The sequence below is a fragment of the Eleutherodactylus coqui genome, chromosome 4, assembly GCF_035609145.1.
Source record: "Eleutherodactylus coqui strain aEleCoq1 chromosome 4, aEleCoq1.hap1, whole genome shotgun sequence".
Lineage (NCBI taxonomy): Eukaryota > Metazoa > Chordata > Amphibia > Anura > Eleutherodactylidae > Eleutherodactylus > Eleutherodactylus coqui.
In genome coordinates this window covers 105,727,149-105,749,488 of record NC_089840.1, presented here as the reverse complement: position 1 = coordinate 105,749,488, position 22,340 = coordinate 105,727,149, and the positions used below count along the sequence as shown (strand labels likewise).

The window sequence follows — 22,340 nt, the reverse complement described above, 5'->3', positions numbered from 1 at the left end:
ACAAATCAAGGTACATGAACAGACAAAAAACAGATATTACATACCATATAAAACCAATAAACTGGTTTGAATAGGAGTGAGGGCCCTGCTCACAAGAGCTTAACGGCTTATTAGGAAATAGGGGTGACACAGCAGTCAAGGCTAGGTTTACATCTACACTGCAATCTCAGTTCGGAGCAGCACTTTTTCTTCTGGTAAAATGCTGGTCAGCTGAACAGAAACCAAACAGACCCGATTAAAGTTAATGGGGTCCGTTTGGAGCAGTTCATAAGATGAATCTGATTGGACAGGGGATTCCCCTTTCCTGCTTCCCAAACGGAGCAGGAAAACAGACCCCCCTCCACAAATGTGAAAGCAGTCCTAAAGAGCTTGTTCTGTACAATGGTCCAGTCATCTTATTCTAAATAGGACAGTATGCATAAAGCTGCATGAACCGGTCACTAGCTGTGTATTTACAGGTATCAAAGGTCTTTAAGTGCACATTGTGGGGTCAGCCAAGTCTGAGTGTGCTCCCTTGTTTCTCTTGCCCTCAAGGAAGCAGAAAATGCTCTATGGACTGTAAAAGTTAAGTGCTTTTTTACTTTTATTTTATAACTGTTTTTCTTGTATTTCATTGTATTTTGTCTTTTTCACTGCTGTATGCACTGCACTGTTTGTATCAAAGCTTAAAACTTTAATAAGTTTGGTCCTTGTATGCTCTAAAGAGTCCATAGTCTTTCATATAGTGTTTTTTACCATTTGACTGCTGGAGAGCAGTGTGTGTATGTTGGGACACTGCCTGTTTTAAAGTGTCATAGTGGTGTGTATCTGGGGCATGTAGACTCTTATGTATTGTATTTATGCTCCACATGCAACCTGAGTGGAAGGTGAGTACAAAATTAAGTGAAGGGAAATAGATTAACTCCTTGCAGACGTGCAAACGTCACGTGCTGGGAAAGTGTATACCTGACAAATATACTACTTACCTTTGTCTCTCATAAATTAATACAGGATCTTTGAATGACTACCTTGTGAGCTTTTTCTTGATGGATCCATTACACGGATACCATTTAAGCCTGGGGATGACAGATTTGTCACCTGTAAACTATAATGGTACCCATTTAACAAATCCATCATGAAAAGCGAATGACATGGAAGTCTGTGACGGATCTGGTACAGTGGCATCCATCACCCATAGGAGAATATAGTATCTGTTCTGTGGATATGCTGTTTTATAGGACTCCACGGGATGAAATAGCAAAGTCTACATACCTATTCTATATTTCTTTTTTCAGTATGCTGACGTATAATGGCAAGGCTGAGCCAAAAAAGGAAATTCTTTTGGCCTTCATCTGACTAATGGAGTCTTACAGACACATTTAGCATGCACGTTGGGAGCATTCTTGCCATACACATTAACCCTTTTCAATCCACTGTCTGACGTCTGAAGACATTCTCATTGAAGGCTGTACAGCTCTGATGTCGGAAGACATCCGGCAGGGTAGTCTTACTGTATATTACTGGCCGCTCTGTTGTTGGCGGCCTCTCCAGCATGTCCAATACCACAGTACTGGCTCTAGCCAGCAGATGGCGCCATTGTATAATGGCAGAAAGAGAAAAAAACCCTAGGAAACCCTGAATCCAAAATTGGATTGCTAAGGGTTAAACGTAAGCAAAAAATGAAATATGAAATGCCAACCTGAACCTAAGGGTTTGTGTAGTTTGCACGAAATTCTGACCCTAGTGTTGTCATGGTGCATTAGATATTGAAATGTGCCCTGGCAACATTTTTGCAGGCATCCAGGTTTGGTTAGTGGAAAACACCGGGGTAGAACCCGCTATTGTCTTCTGCTATTGGCTATAGTTCACTCAAAACAAGATTCAACATGCTTTGAATTCTGAGCTGCTCTTCTGCAAACCAGTTATATGACTTAATGTTGCTTTTTCTTAGGTTTAACCAGTGTAGATAATATTTTGTTTAGTTCTTTCAATAACAAGGTATTTTTGCCTCACTGGATGTGTTCTATTTTGTACACCATGTTCTAAACTCCAGACTATTGTACATGACAATCCCAGGAGATGATCAGACTCGGAGGTGCTCAAAATACCCAACTTGCACCAACAATCCAAGGTCAAAGTCACTCAGATCAGTAGTTATGTTTGTACTTTGCAAAAACCGGACGTCTTGTCCATGTGTGCATGCTTTTATGTATTGAGTTGCTGCCATACGATTGGCTAATTAGATGTTTGCATTAGGTGACGTTAACATACAGCAGATGAACGCAGTAGGAACATATTCACATGTAGTGGTTTAAAACCCCATTAAAACCACATCTGAAAAACCACATACTGTTGTGCCGCGGGTTGTGCGGTAATTGGCTGTGCAGAAACACATTAATTTACACATTTCATCTGCTAAAAAAAATGTGTAGCAGTTTTTCAGATATAGTTTTCAACCACACCTTGACTTCTATATGTGAATATAATTCCAAAAAGCGTAAAGAACCACAAAGTGATGCTGTAGCAATCATATGAAAATCATGGTCACAATCTGAAAAGTGTTGCTCACGCAAAAAGTTCATTGCAGACTATTCCGACAATGTAGAAATTTTGGTTACCCTATGGTGCCTTCATTATTTTTCTTAGTGTCTCCATGTAAAATTGAAGTCAAGTACATTACGAGCCCATAAAATGTACATGAACCCTTAATGTAACACCTTTCCTCTGCCTGTTACGCAGTTACAATACAGTACAGCTAAAATGGTGGCATAATACCTTTTGTATAATGGGATCTATAGTATATACCCAGCGTTGACTTTAGATTAGTGTTACAGTTGAGACACATGGAGAGATATGAACTTTTCACTGGCTGATAGTCGCCAAAATGAGCCATTTCATGTGACTGTTGGCCCGTGTACATGTGGCCAGCAACAGGGCATGGAGCAAGAGGTCTCTCAGTTATTGCTAGTTGTTCCATTTCGGCTCACTGGAGTGGAATGACTGCTGTGTGGCTTCTCGCTCAGTGTAAACAGGAAGCACTCAGTATATGAATGACGGCCTGTTTACACTGATTGCAGGCCTCCATTTACTTGAACAACTATCGCTCTTGTGTAAAACACCGTAGCAATAGCCGCCGGTATGGCTGTCAGGCGCTTATGTGTCTTGACAATCATACCATGTAAGGGAACCTTGAAACGGAATTCATTGCCTATATGTTTTTACTAATTAAAACCAGATTCTTAAGGCCCATTTAAGCACAATGATTGTTGCTCAAAATTCGCTCAAAAGCCATCTTTTGAGCGATAATCGTTGTGTGTAACTGCACTTACATCGTGCAGTTTTCGTTATGCCGTCGCTCAACGACAAGGAGCCTTATTAGGGATTTACAGCGGGATACAGCTGATACTATTGTTTCAGCTGTATTCCGCTCCCTGATCACAGACTGGGTATGAAGAACAGAGCAGTCCAGGTCTGTTCTCTATGCCCAGCACGGAGCACTCGGCTGTATAACAGCTGGGCGCTCGGAATGGGGAAAAACTGGATGCAGAAGGCAAGCGGGGAAACCCTGCTTGTCTTCTACATCCTCTGCTGGGAGCACTCAAATGTATGACAGCCGGGCACTCCCAGCAGGGACTAGCTGGATGCAGAGAACAAGCGCCTCCCACTTGTGCTCTGCATCCTCCGCTGGGAGCACGCGGCTGCATGACAGCCAAGCTTTCCCAGTGGGGAACAGCTGGATGCAGAGAACAAGCAGCCCCCTGCTTGTCCTCTGCATCCTCCGCTGGGAGCGCTCGGCTGTATGACAGCCGGGTCCTCCCAGGGGGGAAAAGCTGGATGCCGGGCGCTCCCAGCAGGCAACAGCTGGATGCAGAGAACAAGCGGTCCCCCGCTTGTTCTTTGCATCCTCTGGAGCACAAGGTGATCGCTCAATGTTTGAACGATCATCTTGCGATGTAAATGACACAACGATTATTGCTCAAAAGTCGCTCAAAAGACATCTTTTGAGCGATAATCGTCGTATCTAAATGGGTTATTAGTCCATATTCACATAGCTGAGAAACTTGCGTGAGATTTGTGTGTTGTGAGACTCACAAATCTCGCACCAATATGAACCCCATTCTTTTGAATGGAGTCATATACATGAGCGATGTTTTATCGCGGGATAAGATCACTCCATGTCCCATCTTTTCACTTTCTTCGAAAGGGATCACCTATTGTTTTCAACAGGACAATAAAACACATTGCACCACATGCAATTCGAGGTTCCCCATTGAAAACTATGGGAAACGCTTGCCGAAATTCCGACGCAGCTGAAAGCCGTGACAGAAGATCGCTACTTTACTGAAGTGATGGGAGGCCATAAAAACACACTTTGGCGACGGTGATATCGGGTGGAATTTCTCAGCTCGATATCGAGCTTGCCGATGTGTAGGTAGCCTAAAAGAAAGGTTTACCATAAAAATAAAAAAGTGATTTAGGGACCATTTAAACGTCACTATCTTATTATGGATTTTGTTGTAGATTTTGGTGCAGATCAGCAGCAGATTTCACCTTTTCAATTTAATTCAAATTGAAGGGGGGGGGGGGGGGGAATCTGCTACAGATCGGCACCAAAATCCATGACAAAATCCTCAGCAATGTGTGAATGCAACCTTAAACAGTAGGTTCTTTAACCCCTTCCCGCTCAAGGACACACACTTACGTTCTGGAGTTTCGGGGTATGTATGAAAAGAGGTTGCCCTGCGGGCAATAACTGCAATCGACCGCGCAGCCGATCGCGGCTAATAACGCTTTAAATCCCCCAAACGATGTTCGGGGGTTACGTACGCCACCCACAACTCCCCCGCGTGAGATCGCAGGGAGACGTGCAGGCATCATGGCAGCCGGGGGCCCCCTGAAAGGTCCCAGGGCTGCCTTAGGAGACTGCCTATCAAGCCGCCCCACGCCCCGCTGCCTGTGAAATCGCAGTATGACGTAATGCTATAGCGATCATAGCATCGCATCTTGTAGTCCCCCAGGGGGGCTTTAAAAAAAGTGAAAAAAAGAGCAATAAAGTTTTATTAATTGTAAAGGAAAAAAGGTAATAAGTTTAAATCATCCCCCTTTTGCCATATCTATAATAAAAAAAATCTAAATCCTAAAAGAAAAATACATACTTGGTATCGCTGCATCTGTAAAAGTCCGATCTATCAAAGTAGTGCATTATTTACCCCGCACGGTGAACGTTGTCCGAAAAAAAAATAACGCCAGAAATGCACTTTCAGTCACCCTGTCTCCTAGAAAAAATGCAATAAAAAGCAATCAAAAAGTTGTATGAATTCTGAATTGGTACTAGCGTAAACTACAGGACATCCCGCAAAAAATAAGCCCTTACTCAACTACGTGAACAGAAAAATAAAAAAGTTATTGCGCGCAGAAGATGGCGGCAGAAAATAATTTTAAAAAACTGTCTTTGAAAAAAAAAAAAAAGAGTGGTACAGTAATAAAAAAAACTACACAAGTTTTGTATCGTAGCAATACTGACCCACAGAATAAAGGTATCATGTAATTTTTGTTGCAGTTTATGCGCCGTAGAAACAAGACGCACTGAAAGATGACAGAATGCCGGGGTTTTTTTTTCATTTTACTCCAATTAGAATTTTTTAAAAAGTCTTTTAGCACATTATATGGTACAATAAATAGCACCATTGAAAAATACAACTCATCCCGCAACAAACAAGCCCTCATACAGCGATGTCTATGGAGAAAGAGGAGTTTTTTTTTAAAGGGGGGAGGAAAAAACGAAGATCAAAAACAAAAGGGGCTGCGTCATTAAGGAGTTAACTGGGAATTATGTGTGACTCCAGGTTGGCATGGAGCCCTAGCTTTATTCATAGGCAATGAATGTGGTGGCTCTATAATTATCAAACATCTGAGACATTTTGTCAGGCTGCTAATGACACCTCAGATTGGTGATTCCCATGCAGAGTTCCCTGGAATCCTGAGGTTTCTTGGCACATGGTCAGGGGTTCTCTAATATAATAGGAAGACCCAGCAGCTTTCAATATTTTAAAAGTCCAAAATTTATTCCTACATGTTAAAAAATGACCGGCAACTTTTTGACCTACAAGCTGAGGGCTTTGTCAAGCTCAGTCATAACACACAAGTATAACACACGTATAAATGCAAAAAGCACACAATTACAAACCAATCAAAGTTTTAAGAGGTGTGTTGCTATCAGTCACCACAGGTGCTTCCATGTCCATACATAGGGTTAACCAGCTCACTGCTGAATGATATACTTGTGTTATAAAAAGTGTCTGTCTCAATTGGATTCTCATTAGCAACCAGAAAGGGTTAAACCGATCAACCCATTATCCACCAGTATTATTCACATACCAAATAGGAGCACATACTAGTCGCGCTATATCAAATGCGCGTGCGCGAACTTTAAAAAATTTTGCGATACCCCATACTAAAATCGGTCACATGTCCGGTTACGTCATAATCCTTTTTCACGCATGTGCACGACCAATGTCCTGCCGCGATAACACCGGTTACCAGATATCTTTTAAGTGCGCATGCGTGGACATCTAGCGATCATACAATAACATGCATAGGGGGAAATCACATGCATTTTTACGACATAGTCTCTTCTTGCGGAAGCACGGGAATAACCAAAATCACGAGTGTGCCAATCAGGAAGTGTTCCCTGCAAATATGTATCACGGCCATGTTGTATATCTACGCATGCATTGCGGTCATAACATAGCGCTACGGAAACCATAATTAATATACTTTACACATATGTATAATCCAATATACTTAAAAGGATACAACTTTTTATAGTGCTATAATAGCCATCCCTCTTTTATTGATATGAGTATTGCAGCCCAATTTAGATGGGGATCACCAAGCCGCACAAATCACATCTTGGCTGATCATGTCCACATAATGGGACATAATTACATCTTTTCCTAAATTCTCACATTTCCCATTTATCAACAATTAAGCGTAAGAGTGACATAATACCATTTTTATAAAAAAGACCAATTCTCTTGCAAAACTACATTTATTATCACATGATCATAGTGGACAACTCCATCAATACATTAATAGAAGAGACAATCAAAAAACTATCAAAAGGACCTATGTCTATATTCCCCTAATCCTATAACATCAATTCAATCAGATCCATATAGCAGAATCCCCATATATTCAATCCAGTAGAAGATAGACCAGGAGACAGCACCTGAGGGACCGCAGCAACAGAACACCTACAAAACAAACAAACAAGTCAACAATTAAATATTAGACAGTTAAAGGGTGAAGTTGTGGATGGAGTATATCTCCCTCCCAGGCTCTTAGTTTGGACAGGGCAGAGATCCAGTCCACAGCTTAACCCTGGCTCTCGACTCAGCTGTAAGCACTGACCCCATTACTGGGGCATAAAAAGCTGCAGGTCCATGAGGTCAGTGCCTGACAAGCTGAGGAGAGAGCAACATCCTGCAGCCCGAGCCCGAGCACCCTGCGTGGTGCACCTTTGCATTGAATTGGACTGTTTCCTGTTTTGTTTCCTGAATAAACTGAGGCAAGTTTATCCCCATTGAGTCCAGAGTGTCTGTGCCGCCCCACCCCCTGGAGGACTTTCTACAGTTGGTGTTTGGATGCGGGCAACAATCCTGACCGCTAAGGGCAATGCCACGACACCTGGCGGATGTCCTGCAGTGGCAATGCAGGCACCAACCCCAGCCATGGAGGAGCTGTTGGATTGGATGGACCGGCTGACGGATGTCCTCCTCAAACATCCCGCCTTGAGGAAGGAAGGAGCTCCGACCACAGCTAGGCCCAGAGAGACCGTGAAAAAAGTTTCTACAAAAGATGATGCCTGATGACGACGTTGAGGCCTATTTGACAGTGTTTGAGAGAACTGCCGAACGAGAGAAATTCCCCAAGGCTGAGTGGGTCCAGGGTTCTAGCACCGTTCCTCACAGCGGAGCCACAGAAGGCGTACCACGACCTCAGCGCTCACAAGGTAACTGACTACGCCAGGCTAAAAGCAGAGATCCTGGCCCGTCTAGGTGTTACGGCTGTGGTCCGGGCTCTGAGAGTACATAATTGGAGCTACAGGTCTGAACAATCAGCCAGGTTGCAAATGTTTGACCTATACCATCTGGTAAAAAAAATGGCTGGAACTGGACGTTTGCGCACCCGCCCAGATGGTCGATAAGGTTGTGGTGTATCCTTATACCCATTCCCTGTCAGCAGATCTGCAACGCTGGGTCGGCCATGGAGGACCCAAGGACGCTAACCAGCTGGTAGACCTGATCGACCGCTACACTGCGACAGAGAACTACCTCCGGGCCATCCATTCCGTCCAGACCCCCGCTACAAGTTCCAGACATGCACGGGGTAAAAGACCACCAGATGCCAGAGGAAAGCTGTGGCATGGCGGGAAGGAGGTGAGGCCACCAGAAAGGGCACCATTGGAGTTAAAAGACCCTGATAGGCCCAGCCAGTTCCCTGAGCCAAAGAGGCCAGGGCCTTTGAGGTGCTGGAGATGTCGGGAGCTCAGGCATGTGTTGGCCCAGTGCCCTGTGACCAATGAGCCTATGGAGTGTGACGGTGCTTGGCACCAGTCCTTGTTCGCAAGGCCTATTTGCAATGCCTGACAGAGACTAGAGACTGAGCCACAACTGTGTCGCATAAGTGTAAACCACCATTCTGTGGAGGCTCTACTGGACTCGGGTAGCCTGGTCACCTTAGTGCATGCCAGCCTGATAGCAGAAGGCTTCATACCTGGTAAGCACATGAGTGTGGTATGTATACACAGTGATACAAGGGTGTATCCTATGGCACAATATAACTTTGAAACGCATGTCGGAGCCGTGACCTACAATGTAGGTGTTGTCAAAGGGTTAATACACAGCGTGATATTGGAACGTGATTTCCCTGTATTCTGGGACTTGTGGGGGAAAATGACAACCCCTTCTAAAGAGACTGACGCAAACCCAGCTGAACTTACACCTCCGCAGGATAGCGGGGTAAATGTGGATGTTGAATCAGAAGATGTAACTTTTCCTTTCCAGGTCTTGGCTGGAGATGATTTTGAAGAGGAAGTCTACCCCTCGGTTCAGGATGTGTCCAATCTGGAGGATACGCCTGGGAACTTTGGGACAGCCCAGTTAAGGGATCCCACACTTGTCAATGCAAAAGAAAATGTCGTAGTGATAAATGGTGTGTTACAGGAACTGGGTTCTGACCAACGGTTCCGCCATTTTGCCATGAATAATAACTTGTTGTATAGAGTAACAAAAACAAGCGGGAAAGTGGTGGAACAGTTGGTCGTGCCGAAGCCGTACAGGCGCAAGGTGCTAGACTTAGCACATAATCATGTATTAGGAGGACATTTAGGAACTGATAAAATGCAGGATAGAATTCTTCAAAGGTTTTTCTGGCCAGGGGTATACAAGGATGTAAAGGAGTACTGTGAGTCGTGCCCCACCTGTCAGATCACCACTCATGTGTCGCACTTCCGCAGTCCCTTAGTGCCTGTCCCGATTATAGAGGTTCCCTTTGAAAGAATTGGAATGGATTTAGTGTGGGTGCCATAGTCAAGTTGGCTAGAGGACATAAATACATTTTGGTTGTGTTAGATTATGCCACTCGATACCCTGAGGCAATCCCTGAAAGAAGCCCTACTGCCAAAAACATTGCACGAGAATTGTCCTTTATGTTCTCCAGAATAGGTCTTCCCAAGGAAATCCTCACAGACCAAGGGACCCCGTTCATGTCCAAAGTAATGAAAGAATTATGCCAACTCTTTAAAATTGACCACATACGAACCTCGGTATACCACCCTGAGACGGACGGGTTGGTGGAGAGGTTCAATAAGACCCTGAAGCAAATGCTAAAGCGGGTAGTAGAGAAAGATGGTCAGGACTGGGAGGACCGTCTGTTACCTTATCTCATGTTCTCCATAAGGAAGTACCACAGGCTTCCACAGGCTTCTTGCCATTTGAGTTGCTATACGGTCGGCACCCCAGAGGGTTGTTAGATATAGCCAGAGAAACCTGGGAGGCCAAGTCTACTCCTTATAGGAGCATCATAGAGTACTTGGCTCAGATGCAGGATCGCATTAATACTGTAATGCTCATTGTCAGGGAACACTTGCAGAGGGCACAGGAGGCCCAAAGCAGAGTGCACAATCGTTCTGCCAGGGTGAGAACTTTTAGACCCGGTGACTGAGTTCTTATCTTGGTACCTATTGTAGAGAGTAAATTCCTCGCTAGGTGGCAGGGTCCCTACGAAATTGTTGAGAAGGTAGGTGACAAACTATAGAGTGCATCAGCCAGGGAAAAGGAAGCCGTATCAGGTGTACCATGTTAATTTAATAAAACCCTGGAAGGATAGAGAAGCTTTGGCTACCTCAAGCATCAGAAGGGGTGGGCCGCAGCCCTCCCTGCCTGATGTTAGTGTAAGTGAGGCCCTCTCGGTGTGCCAACGGCAGGAGGCAAAAGAGTTCCTACAAAGAGACCGAGTCAAATTGTCTGACCGGCCCGGTCATACACATGTCATAACACATAATATCATAACTGAACCTGGGATGAAGGTAAACTTAAAACCATATAGGATCCCAGAAGAACGTAGGGATGCAATTTATGCCGAGGATAAGCGCATGTTGGAATTAGGAGTGATGGAGGAATCAAAAAGCGAGTGGTCAAGCCCCATTGTGTTAGTCCCCAAACCAGACGGTACTTGGAGGTTCTGCAATGATTTCAGGAAGTTAAACGAAATCTCCAAATTTGATGCATATCCCATGTCCAGGGTTGATGAATTAATTGAGAGACTGAGTAATGCCAGATATATCACCACACTTGACCTTACTAAAGGGTACTGGCAAATACCTCTGACTGACAAGACCAAAGAGAAAACGGCCTTCTAAACCCCAGAGGGCCTGTTTCAGTACAAAGACATGCCGTTTGGTTTACATGGCGCGCCTGCTACCTTCCAAAGGTTAATCGATCGGATTTTGAGGTCTCACCGTAACTATTCTGCCGTGTACGTAGACAATGTCGTAGTCTATAGTACCGATTGGAAGAGTCACCTTAGGAAGGTACAGGCAGTCATGGATGCCATAAAAGGGGCAGGTTTAACCTTAAACCCTGGAAAATGTGCACTAGCCCTGGAGGAAGCCATACCTTGGCTATGTTATTGTCCATGGCGTCATTAAACCGCAGGTCAACAAGGTAGAGGCCATACAGGCATGGCCTAGACCTTTAACAAAAAAACAGGTCAGAGCCTTTTTAGGAATGACCGGGTACTACCGTAGGTTCGTGCCTAATTTTGCCTCCATGGCAGCACCACTTACAGACTTGACAAAAGGGGGAAAGTCGGTAATGGTGGCATGGACAACCAAGGCCGAGCAGGCCTTTCAAAATTTAAAGTCGGCCCTTTGCCAACAGCCGGTGTTGATAACGGACGACTTTTCGAAAGAGTTTATTGTGCAGACGGATGCTTCTAATGTAGGGTTGGGTGCAGTGTTGTCCCAGTCCGTAAATGGGGAAGAACATCCAGTACTGTATTTAACCGGAAACTATCCCCTGCAGAGAAGAATTATGCTATTGTTGAATGCGAATGTTTAGCAGTAAAATGGGCACTGGAAACATTAAGGTATTATCTCTTGGGGAGAGAGTTCAAATTGGTGTCAGACCTTGCCCCCTTGACCTGGATGAAACAAAATAAGGAAAAGAATGCGAGGGTGACGAGGTGGTTTCTTTCGCTTAAGAATTTCAAGTTTACCCTTGAATATAGGCCAGGCAAATCAAATCACAAGGTAATGCTGATGCCTTGTCCAGGGTGCATTGTCTGGCCACCAAAACGGCCCAGCCCTCCGGCCTGGAGAAGAGGGGGTGGATATGTAGACAGTTAAAGGGTGAAGTTGTGGATGGAATATATCTCCCTCCCAGGCTCTTAGTCTGGACAGGGTGGAGATCCAGTCCACAGCTTCACCCTGGCTCTCAACTCAGCTGTAGGCACTGACCCCGTTGCTGGGGCATAAAAGGCTGCAGGTCTAGGAGGTCAGTGCCTGATAAGCTAAGGAGATAGCAACATCCTGCAGCCTGAGCCTGAGCACCCTGTGTGGTGCAACTTTGGATTGAATTGGACTGTTTTCTGTTTTGTTTCGTGAATAAACTGAGGCAAGTTTGGTTTTAGCAGGGCAAGTGTTCTTTGTGGGGTCTTAGTCTTTGATTTAAATAATGGGCTAACCAAACAATCTCAAAAATTAAATCCACGTCTGTATGCCAGTATTGGTGCTTTAGAAAATTCTGGAATATTCTGACAAGTCTTAGTCAAAATCGGCAAGTTTTTATACAGAATATTCGTCACCTGACCACTATCATCACCAAAAGTAGAGACAAATGGGATTCTCTGGTTATTGGGCATCTTCTTTTTAGGAATTAACAGCTCATTCTTTGATTTCAACATGGCTTTTTCCTTCATCTTACCGTGTTTCCCCGAAAATAAGACAGTGTTTTATATTAATTTTTGATCAAAAAGGTTTAACTTTTTCACATGTATAGCTGCCTGGACATGATTTAAATTGACTTTTTAAATTAACTGTTAGCAGGGCTTAATTTTGGAGTAGGGCTTATATTTCAAGCATCCTCAAAAAGCCTAAAAAATCATTTTGCATCCTCAAAAATTCTGGAAAATCATGCTATGTCTTATTTTCAGAGTATGTCTTATTTTCAGGGAAACAGGGTAGTAGTAAGGGTCACCGGGTAGCCCCTATTTTCAAATTTGCAACACATTTCACTAAGCCTCATCTTAACCTTTGTGTCATCTGTATTGCGTTTTACCCTCAGCATCTGACTGTATGGTAATGATTCCAACATTTTGTGTGGATGATAGCTATCAAATCTGAGGATTTTTTTCCTATCAGTGGGCTTAGTGTATAGATCAGTAATTACCTGTTAGCCTGCTTGTACAGCATCAGATCCAAAAATTGGATACTGTTAGCTGAAACCGTGATAGTAAACTGCAGTCCTGGGTCAATGCTGTTAAGCCAATTTGTAAAAGTAGATAACTCAGAGTCAGACCCCTCCCACACAACAAAAATGTTGTCGATAAAGCGAAGCCAACATTTGATCTTACCAAAGAAAACTGAGCTGTGAACATGTTGTTCCTCAAAATGCCTCATGAAAATGTTAGCGTACGTAGGCGCCACATTTGAACCCATGGCGGTACCCTGTCGCTGCCTGAAGTAACACCCATCAAAAACAAAATTGTTTTTTTCATGTATGAACCCCAGCAGCAACAGGGCAAATGTTTTGCCGCCATGGGACCAATCAGAGGCACCAACGTAGTGGCTTACTGCTTTAAGACCTTCTTGGTGTCTAATGTAAGTATACAAGGCCACTACGTCAAATGTCACCAATAGCATAGAATCAGTCATTTCAAGATCTGCGAGTTTAGTCAAAAAATGGCCAGTGTCCCTAATATAAGATGCCGAGCCAATTGCAAATTTCCATAATATCTTGTCCAAAAAAAAATGATGCTCTACAGAAGATGGAATCATACCCGGAGACAATCGGTCTACCGAGTGGATTTACAAAATCTTTATGTATTTTTGGGAGCACATAGAGCGTTGGTATCCTTGGAAAATCAATGTCAAGATATTGTACCAAACTATTATCAATAATGCCATCTACATGTGCCTAATTCAACATGACCCTCAATTCCGTGTGATATCTAGTTGTCGGATCATCAGGAAGCAATCCATATACATTGCAGTCATTAATCTGTTTTGAGACCTCAACCAAATATTTAACAGAGTCTAGTACCACAACCGCACTGCCTTTGTCGGCCAGTTTGATTACTATACTGTCATTTTGTGATAGTTCGTTTAATACTAATATCTCTGCTTTAGAGAGATTTGATCTATTACCACCAGAACTCCTAAAACGTTCACGTCTCAATTGATCAACATAATCTTTAACCAATTTGGCAAAGGTCTCAATAGCATGATTGGAAAATTGGTGGTTCAAAGTAACTCTTGTTGCGCAGTCCAACCCCAACCAGGGAAAAATCCCCACAGGGGTTGGGCTGCGCAACAGCAACATCTCTAGAGGATTGTCCCGCAAAATGTGACTTAAGCCACAACTGTCTAAAGAATCTTTCTAGATTCAAGTCCAGCTGGAACCAATTGGTATTGTTCCTAGGACAAACCCTTAGCCAAAACAAAGGTTTCAAGAGCAGTTCAATTTTTAAACGATATATTTACCACCAGTTCATCATTGCTTGTTATTTCCTGAACTTCAGGGGTGGATGTCGATTCGCTGACCTTGTTCTTATATTAATACCCCCTCTTGCGGGTCCTGTTGTGTTTGACTCCGCCTCTCCTCCTGAGGGGTTTCTCTAGTCTCTGTGGACCTATCTTTTGAGTAAGACCTAAAAAAAGAACCATTAGCTGACATTTCCCTAGATACATCATCAATTGAATTTGAATTAGAGTTGTAACCCTCAGACACAAGAGTATTCCTATTGCGATTACGTTGTTTCCGCTTTCTCTAATAGACAGTAGCATCAAGCGCTGTCACTTTTACAGTAGGGATGGCAAACTCAACCTGGTTGTGACTAAAATATAGAATGAACAATTTAATAGTTTATTCTCACTTATAATAAGCTCCCCCACTTAGTAATAATACCTTATGTCCCCACTCAGGAATAATACCTTCTTTTGCTTCCACTCAGTTATACTGCCCATTTTGTCCCCATTCACTAACAATGGCCCCTTTTAGAAATAATGCCCCCATTTACAGCTGGGAGTCAAAATAATGTCACTGTTTGCCCCCTTTTAGAAGTAATGCCCCTTTAACCCCATCTAATTAATAATGTCCCCTTTTCCGTAATAATGCCCCCTTTTACTAATATAGCCCCTTTTTAGAAATAATGCCCCTGATTTGTCTGCTTTCAAAAAATAATGTCACTGTTTGCTCCCTTTTAAAAGTAATGCCCTTTAACCCCCCATAATAATTAATAATGGCCCCTTTTCCGTAATGTCACCTTTTAGTAATAATGGCCCCTTTTCAGTAATAATGCCCTCTTTTTCCTTCTTTCAGAAATAATGCCTTTTTCAGTAATAATGCCCCCTTTTCAGCAATAATGTCCCATTTTAATATTAAAGCCTCCTTTCAGAAATATTGCCCCCCAATGTCCCCATGTATGTAATTTTTAAAAGCTGTGTATCCTCACCTCCTGTATCTCAACCCGGCAGCTGTTATGGGCACGCTGTTCCATGCTGACTTCTGCGTTGTGCAGTTATGATCGCTGATGAGATTCCCCAGCCAAAACTGGATACAATGATGATGTGTTTGTCATATGACCACACAATATGAAAATTAGAGGACAGCACGCCCATTACAGTTGCCGGGGAGCAATGCAGGAGGAGAGTATGGACTACTTTTTTTTATTTTAATATGTTTCAGATCAAAATCAAGGGGGCCTGACTGCTGTGCCTGATCCAGCAGCTCGGACCCCCCCTATGACCCATCTCTGGTCACTAAGTGGAGTAGGCCCCTCTGGCTCAGTGGGCCTCAGTGTTTGCCTGGTCCTGGGCGCATATGAAAAATGGCTGTCTTCACAAGACAACCCCTTTAAAGAAAATATTTATGTTCATTGACATATTTTGGCTAACATTCTAATTGTATAGAAAGAATCCAGCACAAGCGCAGTGACAAGGTGCTCTGGAGTCTGCCTCACCTACATACTGCACGTATGCCAGATACCATCGAAGCTGACTTATAATACGGAACTGCAGAATATCAATCAAGCAAGAAGAGGTGTGTTTAGGGATCAGCCAGCACCCTTCACACGAGCGGCACTAACCTCATAACTCTTTACAGGTAATTTGCATTTGGTGCGCATTCTGTTAAAAGAGTTAAAGTTTTTTGTTTTTTTTTTGTACAAGGCCATTCTCCATGCAGTTAAACAACTAACAGGCATATACTTACCTTTCCCCACTTCTTGTTGTGTCCCACGGTGCTACTCAGTCCTTCGGTATTTGTTTACAGGCTACAGTCCCGCCCAATTTATGGGAAGCCACAGTTGATGCAGCCAATGACAGAGTTCAGGGATTGAGTGCCGAGCTCTGTTATTGGCTGCAACGCCTGTGACATCCTGTAAACAGACTGGGACAGCCTGTAAACATGACATCGGAGGGGAGACCATCAGAACAATTCCTTCTCTGAGCCCTTTGGTAGACAAGTTGTTTACATTCATAACATCCGCTTTTGCCGGATGCTTTTCCTTGTTCTTGCCATTATTAGTATACTGTCCACACTGTTGCATGAGAAACCCAACAAAGTTATCACTTTTTGAAACCTGGTTAATCTAGCACTGATGACAAAACCTGTTTTTGCAGTCTGAATGTCCATTCAGTGTATGAGTCACATAATCATTTGCAGCATCCGAGGAGTGGGCCCACAGGCGAGGAGATAATGGGATAGATAAGGCCTTGTCACGGGCTCTCACATCTCCTTCCCTGGGGGTAGCTCGGGAGCCGACCAAGTGATTGCTGGGGGAGTTTCACAGGGAAAACTCAATTCGCAATTTACCTTACAGTTCTTGTTGTCACGGGTGACGCCACCGTTCCGTCCTCTGCGGTGAATCCCAAAATTGTAATAAACAGTCCACATACACAGGGGTACCTTTCTGAGCAAAACCGGGAATGGTCGGTAAACCTCATTTACTTGAATAATATGTTAACAGTCCTTAAACATTATAGCTGCCAGCCAAACACAGATACTAAATGGATAGTGGTGTGACAGGGAGACTTCACAGGATGACAGAAGAAACCACAGTACCAGTTATCTGTGGGGTTCTATTCCCGGCAGCTCTCTTCACTCTCTCTCTAATTCTCTACCAGTACACATTCATCTTTGGAATTTGCACTCAGCGTTGCATGGCGGCTCCTCACTCTCTCTCTTTTACTACTCAATACTAGCACCGTGGTGACCTGGGTGAATTGGACCCAGGGTAGACCTCAGGCCACCGCTCAGCCTCCTCCATCTTGGGAATCCTCATTAGACGAGGCACACTTTCTCCTACTCAATAAAAGTTGCTTTACTCCTCAAGACCGTCTTCTCCAACTAACTTGCAGACTTCTACTAGACTCTTGCAAGACTCCAAACTGAAGCGTCCACTCTCTCCTCTCTAGCATCTTCACCCACACATATATGAAACAGTCACGTGACATACAACAAGATACATTTCCCAGACATAACCTAAACGTTAACCCATTGCAGAGGTGCAATACACATCAAATGCATACAACATAGAAGACACTGACAATAAAAAGGCACGATACAAACACTTAACATTATGGAGGGGCCTCGTTAACTCTGGGCCACTACACACTTAGTAATTCTATTAAATTTATGAGTGTAAGGCTGGCTTTACACAAATCTGCATGCACAATTGTTACGGCACTCTGCCCCCCGAGCGCCAGGTGGGGTGCCCTGCACTTCCCGCACCCCACTGTCCCTGCCTACTTGCCTCGGCCCTGGCTAACCCCAGGCGGACAACTGGGCGGCGGTCCCTGCTCTGGCTAAGGACCTGGCGACTACCTAGATGGAACTTAACTAACGGGGGACAGAGTGCCGACAGAAGAGGCAGGTGGAACAGACCAACAGGACTTACAAGTCAAAGCAAGGCTGGAGATGGAGCTCACAAGCAAACTGGAAGGACACTGACTAGCAACTAGAGCAGACAGACAGACCTGACTAGAGGCTAACAGAACCAACAAGAACAAGACTGAGCAATAGGTAACTAGAAGGAGCTGACAGGCAACTAGGGACTGGCTGAGGGTAACTGCAGACAGACTGACTAGATGCAAGCAGAACCAATAACTGGCAGTGAGCTCAATTCACTGCCAGTCTTTTAACCGCAAGGCTCCGCCCAGGGGCGGAGAGTGGGAGGAGGCAACTCCTGCCACTGCTGTATAAGAAGGATGAAGGAGTGTGGGCGGCACCCTATGGGCAGACACGCCCACGCCGCCGCCCCAAGCCGCTGGGAGAGCCCCGACACAGAGCTCCAGGCCGCCGGAGCGACGCGCGCCGACCGCGGGACCCCGTGCTGCCCTGCATGTTAAACAGCAATATGCACATAATAGAACTCATTGATTTCAATAAGCTAGTACACGTTTACGTATTTTGTTCGCATTTCAGCCACGTAAAAAAAAATTTTACCTGTTCTATTTTTCAGCATATTTGCGCACCAAAAGTCCTCATAGAAGTCAATGGAGGATGTGCAAATGCATGAGCAATATGCAAGGAGACACGTGTCACAGTGTGTAATTTAGCTAGAAAAGGAACGCATCTGGAACTCATTAGACGAATTAGCTATTTCAATCGGTGTACTTTTACGCACGCAAAAAAAGCCTCGTTCATAGCACAAAAATGTTGTGCTAAGATGCGGACAATTGTGTATACACTCGTGTGAAGCCAGCCTCTCGCGTCTAAAAGAAAGATTGCACATTTTGAAAATTACCATAAGGGCCAGCAATGATGAATCCCTAGAACCTGCCCAATAGGTGGTCTCACACCTGGAATGTCTTTATAGCAATTTGCTTCAAGTTATCCTTGTGCAAGTAATAAATGCACTGATAGAAACACAAAACACACCCAGCTGGGAGTCAAAAAGATTGCCTTTGGTGGAAGGCACTGCTAGGGGTTTATTTGTATTATGGCCCAAACACAAGCCAAATGCAGAGGGATCTTTTACTTTCCAAGACAGTGCAGACTAAAAACAAGTGACATGGTGACAAGCTGGGGATTCCAGGGCACACGTGATCCAAGCACGCAGCTTTTAACATATTTTATCACACTCTGCTTATGTAAAAAAGCTCTTGTCTTTTTGAAATAATATATGACATTATTTGCACATTTCAAGCTCCCCTTAGGGTGGTTTCACACGGGCGAGAAAATCGCTCAATTTTCGACTGATGCAATAGTCAGTAAAAAAGCAGGATATGAAACCAATGATTTACAATGGTCTCCTTCCCATCTGATCTTCTCAGTGATATGATGTTGAGAGAACGAAAAATCGTGGCATGCTCTATCTTTCTGCGATGTGCGATTTTGTTTTATCTTCCATGTTTCCCTATGGAAGCTTCTTTTTATCGCATCGCAACGCAACAAACATGCAATACGATTTTAACATTAGAAAGTCCCATTGACTTTCACAATAAAAAAGAGTGCGATTTTATTGCAGGTGGCAGCGATGCTATGCAGGATTATTCTAATAAAAAAGAATAGCTGCCACACAAAAATCGTGGGAACAAAGGCGCAAGTTTGCTGCGATTTTTCTCACGGCAAAATCACGATCGTCAATGTGAAACTAGTCCTAAGAGTATTTTCAAAACGTTGAGTGTCTTTGTATATAGACTCTATGCTTCTCTTAATACATCCCAGAATTGTGTTTGCCTTTTTTTTGCTGCTGCATCACATTGTTGACTCATGTTCATTCTGTGATCTATTAGTAAACCCAAGTCTTTTTCACATGTGCTGCTGCTTAGCCCAATTCCTCCCATTCTGTATGTGTGTTTATTTTTTTAATTTTGCCCAGATGTAGGATTTTACATTTCTTCTTGTTAAATACCATTTTGTTAGTTGCCGCCCACTATTTAAGTTTGTCCAGATCTTTTTGAATCCTCTCTCCCTTTTTTCCAATGTTAGCTATCCCTCCTAGCTTTGTGTCATTGGCAAACTTGATCAGTTTCTCCTCATTTCTCTCCTTTAGATCATTTAAAAAAATGTTGAGCAACACTGGGCCTAGGACAGAGCCTTGTGGTACCCCACTTGCCACATTCTTCCAATTGGATGTGCAGCCATTTATGACCACTCTTTGAGTACGATCAAATTGGGTTACATCCGTGTGTAGATCTGCAGCTGCTACAAATGTAAATCTGCAGCAGAAATTTGCGTTAAACGTGTGGAATTCTGCCATGATTTTAATTGTAATCTGCATCTGATTTTTTTTTCTACATAGATTTCAATCATGTGAACATTACCCTGAAATCACCTGAATGTATCCAGAGTACAGAAAACTGTATACAGAGCCTGAGAAGAAGCAAGCAGAATTTTTGGTGCGAATGGAGAAAAAAAACAATAAATGCTGCTCAAGCTAGGTAAAGGAAAGTATATAGATAATGTGAGGTAATTATGTCCCTCTACTCTTCCTTGGTCAAACCTCATTTGGACTACTATGTCCAGTTCTGGGCACAAAGCTAGGAGAGATAGCTAACACTGGATAAGAGAGAGAGGATTCAAAAAGATCTGGAAAGCTTGAACAGTGGGCAGCACCTAACAGCATGATATTTAACAAGGAGAAATGCAAGTGGAGCTGTGTGTGTGATGTGTGTGGGGTCAGGATAGAGCTGTGTGTGTGTGATGTGTGTGGGGGTCAAAATAGATGTATTGGAGCTGTGTGTGTGATGTCTGGGGATCAGGATGGATGTAGTGGAGCTGTGTGTGTGATGTCCGGGGAACAGGATGGATGTAGTGGAGCTGTGTGTGTGATGTCTGGGGATCAGGATGGATGTAACGGAGCTGTGTGTGGGATGTCTAGGGATCAGGGTGGATGTAGCAGAGCTGTGTGTGATGTCTGGGAATTGGGATGGATGTAGCGGAGCTGTGTGCGTGATGTCTGGGGATCAAGATGGATGTAGTGGAGTTGTGTGTGTGATGTCTGGGGATCAGGATGGATGTAGTGGAGCTGTGTGTGTGATGTCTGGGGAACAGGATGGATGAAGCGGAGCTGTGTGTGTGATATGTGAGGATTAGGATGGATGTAGCGGAGCTGTGTGTGTGATGTGTGATGATCAGGATGGATGGAGCAGCTGTGTGTGTGATGTGTGGGGATCAGGATGGATGTAGTGGAGTTGTGTGTGTGCGATGTGTGGGGATCAGGATGGATGTCCAGCCGGCGCTACAGTGACAGTGTCGGAACCTGAGAAGGAGAGCGGAGGAGTAGTACATGCGGTACGAGGTATGTATTATGTACTGCACTAATCCTGTATGTTAAGGTGGTATACGTTATACCAGCTGTACATATAATTACATACAGGACACATCTACCTTACATCAGCATCACTATATACAGGGGGAGGTATATCTCCTGTATATAGTGATATGGACCATGCTGAGGTAACCTGGGTATCTCATGTATATAATTATATATGTGTAGATTGCATGCGATGCGAGCATCTGCAGTATGAACTCGTGAGTAGATGACGTGTGAATCACACTAAACGTCATCTACTTGCGAGAACACGGTGGCCTGGATCCCACACATGCGTACAAACGCTAGATGGGATCCAGGAGATAAAGGAGGAAAAAATGCTGTGATAAGTCACACCCCCAAGTCACTCCCCTTACACGCCCATTTTTTTTTACCATGGCCGGTATTTTTTCGTGACAAAGGTGGCAACCCTATGCGGATCCGTAGCTGATTTAACCTTTTCAATAGAAGGTATGAAGTCTACTGTGGATTCACACCAAACTCTGTGTCAAATTCCCATCCATGCTGCGAATTTTGGTGGGGATTTTCTACTACATGTGAATGTACACTTAAAGTGGTTGTCCTATTTGTTTAAAGGTCCTTTAAAAATAAACTGGCCTAAGGGGTTCATGCTACTGGGACACCTAGCAGATCCTGCTGTGAATTTGCGGCGGATTTCAGCACTTCACTTGAAGGAATAAAATCCGCTGTGAAAGTCTGTTGCATAAATTAAGTAACTCAAGTCAATTTATGATGTGCATCTTCTCTGCAGTGTGCAAATCACATAGGGCAAGTCCTATCTTTTCTCGCACGTACTAATAACAGGCGAGAATACCACTAGTGAAAATTAAACTATTGAAATCAATGGTTTCATTTTGTCCCAGTATGCGGCCATGATGATCACAGCCTTGTAAGGGGATGAAGTCACGCCCATGTGAAGAAGCCCTAATTTTGTTGCAGAAAATCCACAATATTTCCCTCCCATGTGACTATATAACCTAAGGCTTTTGCACCTGTCAGATCCACGTTGGACTTGGATCTGATTTAATCCGCAACAGAACTCGGAGTTCTGCCACAGATGCCAATATGCACATGGATTTAGCTCGTCAATGAGGCAGATCCGCTTATGGCAGAATGACGCATTTTGCAGCATTTCATGCCAAGAACCGATACGTCAATTCTTTATTTCCTGCAACGTGGAATGAGCTACAGCACGGATTCAGTAGAATGCTACAATGATGTGGATCTCGCCATGGTGAAATTACGCCAAGGCCTTCGTGTTCAATTTCCTGCAATGCAAACACAGAGGAAATCAAACA

The 22,340-nt window shown here is 43.9% G+C and overlaps 1 long non-coding RNA gene across 1 annotated transcript; it reads right to left on the bottom strand.

Moving 5' to 3' along the window:
- Positions 1-7,026: 7,026 nt before the first annotated feature.
- LOC136624690 (uncharacterized) lies at positions 7,027-16,019 on the bottom strand. The gene is made up of 4 exons (XR_010792381.1): positions 15,975-16,019; positions 15,850-15,889; positions 14,246-14,412; positions 7,027-7,235 (listed from the first exon to the last, which is right to left on the bottom strand). It is a non-coding gene; the product is annotated as an uncharacterized lncRNA (long non-coding RNA).
- Positions 16,020-22,340: the final 6,321 nt, after the last annotated feature.